This window comes from Gossypium raimondii, chromosome 10, assembly GCF_025698545.1.
Source record: "Gossypium raimondii isolate GPD5lz chromosome 10, ASM2569854v1, whole genome shotgun sequence".
NCBI lineage: Eukaryota > Viridiplantae > Streptophyta > Magnoliopsida > Malvales > Malvaceae > Gossypium > Gossypium raimondii.
In genome coordinates this window covers 51,714,384-51,722,995 of record NC_068574.1, presented here as the reverse complement: position 1 = coordinate 51,722,995, position 8,612 = coordinate 51,714,384, and the positions used below count along the sequence as shown (strand labels likewise).

The following is an 8,612-nucleotide window of genomic DNA, read 5'->3' as shown; positions in this document are numbered from 1 at the left end:
CCTCTTAACTTTCTCTCTTCTTTCACTTTAATTTATGTATTAATTTTATCTAAATTTTGTATTAATTATTGTTATAATTAATTATAAAAATATGTAAATATTGATATAAGAATTTGGGCAACCCAAATTTAATTTGAAATGGACATGAATAAAAAAAAAAGGATAAAGTGTTGAACACCTTCCTAATTAATTGATCTAATTATAACATAAGGTTGCAATCACTAATAAATTTGATGTGTAGATAAATTGAAGGAGAGGAGGTATCTTACTTGAGGGCAGGTAGGTTTTATTGCTGTGGTTGGGTTATTTTGGCTGTTAGCGTTGGAATGAAGCCAATGAAGGAAATCCAATGGGGGTAGTGGTGATAGTGGTGGTGGTGGAAGTGGTGGTGGTGGCCGGTGGTGGTGGGTCATTCACGTGGGTCTGTCACCCACTCTCCCATATATCCCATCACCCTCCAAATTTTAACTATCATTCTTTTTTCTCAACCGTTCACTGCCCCCAATGTGCTTTGGTGACTTTGGAAAATTTGGCTTTCATTCCTATCCCTTTTCACTTTTCAGCCTTCCTTTTGAGCTTTGCCTTTTGCCTTTTTTTTTTTTTTTTGCAAAACTTTTGGTGGTTTCATTTGCTATTCAAGTAATAGTTCAAATTTGATGCATGAGTAATATTATTTAATTAAAATCTTTATTTTTAATGATTATATGGTATGATCTGATTCATTAAAATGTATATATCAAATATATACAATAGAGTATGGTATAAGATTAAGGAAGGAGATAGTGACATCTTTTTTTGACAATTTCTTTTGGGGGTGAAATGTTCTTCAATTGGGCATATTTGGGACTTTATTGGATTCCCAATTAGAGTATGCCACATCAAGTTGCTTCAATTGCATTCCTTCTTGGTCAAATTATTAATAAAACTCCTTACCTTTCCTTTCCATCCCTATATTCTCATATTCAAATCATATAATCCAAGTTTAGGGTTTAATTAGATCGTCTATTTCCGAATAATGTTGTTCATGAATTAAGCTATGATCTGAAAGTTTTTCAAGTTATCTAAATCCTAATTGGTTGTTTATATTAAAATTTATATATTTTACTATTAGATTTAAATATATTATTTATTATTAAATAGTAATTTAGAACAAATCCAAGTAGCTTCAATTTAAAACAACCTTATTTACAACTCGAATGGAACGCCTCAAGTTATCCATTTTAAATAGACTACAATTGTGCTAGCATAAAGGATTTGGTTATGAAAATATTTCAATTTTATCTTTTAAAATTGAAAAACACCATTAAAATTTGTTTTAATAATGAAATTATGTTTACTAATTATTTTCTACAATAAAAACATGAGAAATACATATTATATTTAGATTTAAAACCCTTCTTTTCATTTTTTCACTTTTATAAATTTTTTTAGTGAAAAATGTTTTTAAGTTTCACTCATTTTCATTTTTAAAAATTATTTTTTTAAAATTTCTATCAAACATGTTTTGTCAATGTTTTCCATTTCTTAATAAAATGGAAATAAAAATGACTTTCGATTCTTGAAATTAAACGGAATCTTAATTTTTTAAGTCTAAAGATTTAAGATTTTAATTTGAAATCTTTAAATTTTCCTTGATTTTGAATGAATGATATTTTATGGATATTTTTCCTAATGACCTTTTTAGTGAGATTTAAACTCACACCAATTGGATAGTAAAATAAGTTATATTATTTAAGGACACATTAGTTTTTTTACTATATCAAAAACTAATAAAATAAAAATAAAATATACATTTAGTAAGATTTGAATACTCACCAATTGGATTAGTAAAATCTTATATTTACCATTCAACTAAAACTTTATTTTAATATATATTTATATATTTTTATTTTAATGTGCACAATTTATTATCTCCATCAATTGTTTCTATACTTCTATTAAACTTCTAATTTAATTGGTGTCACGAATCAACTAAGTCCTTTGAGAGTACTTTAGCTTTTTTAAATAAAACCAATAAAAATACAAATATGGATGCATTATTATGATTAATTAGTTTCAAACCATATATTTCATTAATTATTTATTATATGTTATTTTTAAACACACATATGTTGTTTCCACACGCATATCGTGGGATAGGATAATATATATCCTCCACTTACACCAATGTAAAACTAACAAGGTTTTACTCACTTTTATAATTTTTCTATAATTAATATTTTAACAATACAACCGTCATATTTTATGTTTTATTCATGTAGGTCGTACATATCAGGTTTGACGTAAATTAGAAATTTACAACAATTTGTTTTATGTAAAAAAACTTTCATCCGTTCAACATATATTAATATATACAATATTTTAGATCGATATGATGAAATATCATATTCATTCAATAATTTACATGTATAACAAATACAATTATATCAATAAATTCAACGACTTGATTGTTAAAGTATTAATTGTATAAAATTATAGTAAATATATATATATATATATGTATATGTAAGATCCATAAGAGAAAAGTATAATAAGGGTTAAAATATTTGAGAGTTCTTATATTATAGAGAATGGATTAAATTAGCCTATCTATTATTAAATGGATCAATTTAGCCACCATACAAGTTTAAATTGTAACAGATTTAATATTTGTTGTATAAAAATATCTTGAATTTTTTTCAATTGCAGTTTAATTCTAAATAAAATATTCTATTTTGAACTATAAAAACTTTAAAAATATTAATTCTGTTGAATATTAAATAATTTTTAATAGTAAATGTAAATTTACATTAAAAGGTATAGTCTTAAAGCCAACTAAGCATTGGTTTAAATCGCAAAGATTAAAGTCTTATGACTTTTAGCATCTAGGTTCGTATTTTATCGGTATAAATTATGTGTAGGAGAATTAATTTTAATTAAATTAATTATTTAATTAAATATTTAAAATAATTAATTATAATAATTAACAATATAATTATAAATTGTAAAAGTCAAAAGTTTTATCAGTACAATTTTCAAGAGAGTATAATGAAAATTGCTTTTTTTTTAATGTTATTTTCACTATATATTTTATAGGCAGTCAAGTGATTGGTCTCAACATTGACTTGAAAACACAGCTTCGGACACAATTCATCATAATTGTTCATATGCATCAACAATTTTATACATTCTAAATTTGGTCATACTTCTATTGTCTATAACAAAATTACTTTAGGTTAAAATTTTTTAAAAATTTATTCAGTAATAAAATGAATGAAATAGTAATAAATTTGTATTTTAATACTATTAAACAAGTGTTTGATCTTTAAATTTATAATTATTTTATTTAAAGATGATATAAAAGTATGAAAAATAAAATGTAATCATAATAATATTAATTATAATTTAAAAGAAGGATATTTATGTAATTTCATAATTGAATTGGTAACTCGATTAAAGGTGACACTAACTCACCAAGTGCTTAAATATAAGTATTAGCTTTTAAAATTTATTCAATAATAATGTATATAGCTAGAGTGGTAAGAAATTTGTATTTTAATGCTATTAAACACATATTAAATTTTGGTTTAGTAATTTTAATTCTTCTATTTTAAAATAATATAAAAGTAGAAAAGACTGAAATATTACGTTAATAATATTAAATTATAATTTAAAGGAAGAGGTATTCTGTAATTTCATAATCGAGTTGATGACCGATTAAGGGTGATACCAACTCAATAAAGTACTTATATATCTATTAAAATTCAATCACATGCTTATGTGTGCGAAAACCATTTATTTAGAACATAAAAGTGTTTTTGAAAATAACATATAACAAATAATGAAACATATGTTTTGAAACTAATTAATAATAATACATGAAATATGTATAATATTAAAATAAAAAATAAATTAAATAAAACAAAATTTAAACACATAAATATTTATTTGATTTCATCTATTCAAACTTTTAAACAATTTTAATGTAATGATAATAACAATTTCTTATGTTTAAGTAAAATAAATTGAAAATGATATTTCTTTAACTATAAATTTGAATAGTTTAAATTAGAATAAAATGTAATTCAAGTTAAATATGAAGTGTAATTCAATATTATTAGACTTTTCTTTTAATTTTATCATTTAGTTTCAATATAATACTATAAACAATAGTTTAAATCACAATTAATGTATAATTCAACACTAATTAAAAATATAATTTAATATTTATTGAATTTTATCTATTCAAGTTTAGTTTTAATGTAATAATAAAAACATTTTCCATGTTTAAGGAAGAAATAATATAAAATAATAAAAGATATTTGAATAATTTGAATTACAAATGAAATGTAATTCAAGATGAATATAAAAGTATAATTCAACATTGTGATTTTAATGTATTAATAGTTATCAAATTAAATATTAAATTTAAATTTAAATTTAATGTAAAACATTAGTTTTAATTTTGAAATTCACTTCAAAAATTAATTTTTAACATTTTATATTTAAAATATATTTTTAATTCAGAATAATTTTTTAATTTAAAGGTAAAATAAAATTGAATCAAGTACAATCAAATTTCATAATTCATGTTCAAAATTGATTTTATTTAATTGGGATGAGCTTGTCATAATAAATTTTTTAAATTTTATAGTAATTTCTTTTTGCAAGTGAAATAATTATTGAAATTAAATCATTTAATTGTATTATTAAAAATAATATGTTGTAAATAAAAACAATTAAAAATAATTAAAATTAAATTATATGTCACCAAACTGAAATTCAACTTCCTAAAAATTTAAAATGAAATCTAATAAATATATTTAAATGTTCTCAATCTTGATCTTCTTCTTCAATCTATCGTCATTGTCGTCATCCTCTTTCTTGATGTTTTCTTCAATCTATTATCTTCGTCGCCATTTTCAATCAAAATTGGTTCTTGAATTTTAGCACAACATCATTAAACATCAAAACTTGAATTTTAGTTCCATGATAATTAAAAATTAAAATAATAAAAAGTTAATAAAATAAAATATAAATATCACAAATCAACCTCATGTTCGATTAAATTAATTTTCCATCACATTCTAGTACCTTATTAACGTTAACAAGGGAACCTAATAAATAATACCAAAAATGATTTTGTTTTCCTAGTTTGTTTTAAATTCTACTTGAAAGTGTTAGAATGTTTATAAAGCTCAATTTACTTTTAATTGACATATAACTATAGCACTAGTTAAGTGACAATTAATCTAAAATGATAACCGTAATTTAAATATTAAGATGAAATTAATATATAAAAAAATAATTTAGTAATATAATTAAAAAAATTTCAAAAAACATTGCTAGCAAACATATACTAATTATTGCAATAATATTGTTTACTATATATACAACTAGTATTGTTATTAAATAATTTAAACTTGCACAGAATTATAAAACAAAAAAATCATACCAAGGTGCTGGAATAGCTCAGTTGGTTAGAGCGTGTGGCTGTTAACCACAAGGTCGGAGGTTCAAGCCCTCCTTCTAGCGTTTCTCACATATTTTTATGGTTTAATTTGAAACCCAACTCGACCCAATATCAAAACTGACCTAACCCAATACTAAAGGAAAACAAAAAATTAACAATATTTTACATACATGGGAATTTACGAAAATTAACAAATTTATTATTTTTCCAAAATTAGTAACATAATCAATCACCACCCATGCTACTGTGAATCATCTGTTCTTATTTTAATATTATATATTTTAAAAAATTATAAATTTATTTTAAAAGTTATTTTTTGATTTAAAAGATAATCTATATTTCTCCTTTGCGTCAAACTTCTCACTTTGAAGTTATATATATTTGTTGTCATGAAAAAAAAAAGTTAATTGGCACCCGATTATGGGTACGATTATGGGTAAGTCTTTTTTTTTTTTTGGAATTCAAGTTCTTCAGACAAGTAATAGTTTGTTCTTAACCCAATCCAAGTATATACTTAATTTGTTAACTGAAACAAATATGCAAGATAGTAAATGTGTGCTCTCTCCAATTGCCTCACCGCAGCAATTAAAATTTTATCAGTTTATGCACTTTCCTACAGAAACTCACTGGAAAGTAATCAAACAAATCCTTTGATACTTGAAAAACACTATAAATTATGACCTATGAATCAATTGCCAATTTTAAAACATTTTTAGCATATATGCAAATGCGGATTGGGCTAGGGACCCAACAGATCGTGTTTCCACCATTGGATATATTCTCTTATTTGGGCACACTCTTATTAGTTGATCGTCGAAAAAACAACCAACTATAGCCAGATCTTCTACTGAAGTTCAATATAAGGTTGTGGCTACCACTACTACAAAAACACTTTGGGTGTTTCATCTTTTGCAAGAACTTCAAGTCCCTTTTTTTCGTACTGCTCAATTTTTTTTTGATAATCTTAGGGCCACATATTGTTGTCAACGTCTTATTATGCATAGAAATATGAAGCACCTCACAATCGATCTCCACTTTATCTAAGATCACATCGACTGGAAAACTTTCAATGTCAATCAACTTTACCCAAACTTGCTTTTGTTCATCAACTTTCCAAGTTAGGTGTTGTTTTACAACCCCAAACTTGAGGAGGCCTATTAATGATAAAGCTTGACCAAGCCTTCCTTTGTTGTTTTTATCTCTTTTTAAAATTTGAATTTATTTTTTAATTTTTTTATTATCTTTTGTTGTTATTTGAATAACTGATATTATCTTTAGTTAGTTTTTTACTTGCATAAATAGGGCCTATTATTAATGAATTTTTTATTCCTTCCTATAATCCTTTACAAAACCTTATAATTCCAAGTATTCGTAAGTAATTACGAATGAAAATGAGGTTAAAAAAGGTTTTAAAATATCATTTGAGGCTCAATTATGTAACATGCAACCCAAGTATCAATGCACAGGTTGTGGGTATCGATACATTGGTTACATTTCAAAAAATAAGCTTTGATGGTTTGAATTATTGATACTCCAAGGGCTTGTATTGATACTTGAGCACACATATCGGTGCTAGGGGAACCAGGTATTGATGCTTGACATCGAGTACCGATACTCGGGGTTAGGTACCGATACTTGCCTCCCCTTCTTTTAAAAGCTTCGCTAATAACTTCGAAAGTATCAGTACTTTGAGTCTATGTATTAATACTCAACCTAAGAGGTATTGATTCCTAGGCTTGAGGTTTCAATACCTATGTTCGAAAATGCAATTTTCAATTGTTAACACATTCCAACACCTTTAGTTACCTATACCAAACTTACATAACATGCTATAACACTTAAACCATCAAATTTAACATATTAAAACAAGCCAAAAGCACCTTTACAAAATACCAAGAAATAATTGTTATGCAAAATGACTCCTTAAGTAAAATTTGAATCAAAATAGCTCAAACTGTAATGAACTAGTTTTGGGAACTGTCAAAAAAAGCGGTTTTGAAACATCATTTCTGTAAACCCGGTTCACTGTTGTCTTGGTGTAATCCTGGTATTGTCCCTCCTGACCTGCTCTCTCACCAAATTACCTGAAACATAAACGTAAGACTTATAAGTAAAATGATAAAATGATAATAATTGAGATTTTTTCAACAATTTTAGAAAATTATAAAAAATAAAAGGAATAAAAATTTCAAAAATATATAAAGTGAGAGAAAATGAGGGAAAATTGTTTCTAAACCCTCTAATTTTTCTCTCTGTATTATTTGTATAAAAATATCCAATACCCATACTTTAAAAAAACATAAAAAAACATTAAGCAAAATTATTGGTTTTTGTTTTTTCCTCTTTGTTTCTTAACATGGCTTTTTCCTTAAAGAAAAGAAAAGAAAGAATGAATATAATTGGTTTTTGCAATTTGGGTTTTGAAAAAAATTAAATGAATTGAAAATTTTAATTGATTTTAAAAAACAATATTTTGTTATATATGTTATGTTTTTTCTAAAAAAATGGCATTAGAGTCAATTTCACAAGTCTCTATAATATTAGTTTAGGATGATCTTGAGGCAAAGAACTTGACTTAAAGATATTACTAATTTGGTTTCAAGAAACATTGAGGAAGCGTATAATGATTTAACATTTTTTTTTGGTTTTGTTTTGTTTTTAGTTTGTTATTGAATTTTATTGAATGATAAATTTTTTTTTCTAATACATATTAGTTCTTCAACAACATTTTTTGGTGTCTCTATTATCCATGGTTAAAACCATATGCACAAAATAAATTACAATCACGCTCAAATCCTTGCATATGCTTAAGTTTCTCCTTAACCCACCATTGCCATCAACGCTTTGACCTAGTAACCTCCAAAAAATTTCTCTCGTGATGTCAAATTTTTGAATTTATGTTTCCTTTTGCAACCATTTTCTTCAACTTTAAAGAAATTGTTTCAAGCATTGACTGGTGCACACTTTAGATACTGAAAGCACACCAAATCATCCTCATATCTCGCTAGAGTCTTTACATATCCAATGCCAATTATCGTTGACAACCCCAAACCATCAGCTTCCTTAACACCCATTGCACAAGATTCTTCTTACTCACAGAATGACAACCGAGTCAATTGACTTCAAGTATATCTTCTCCCTCTTGCTCCAACCAGTCACA

At 25.0% G+C, this 8,612-nt stretch overlaps 1 non-coding gene across 1 annotated transcript; it reads left to right on the top strand.

The window, feature by feature from the left end:
* Nucleotides 1-5,440: 5,440 nt before the first annotated feature.
* On the top strand, nucleotides 5,441-5,514 carry TRNAN-GUU (transfer RNA asparagine (anticodon GUU)). The gene has a single exon. It is a non-coding gene; the product is annotated as a tRNA-Asn (tRNA).
* Nucleotides 5,515-8,612: the final 3,098 nt, after the last annotated feature.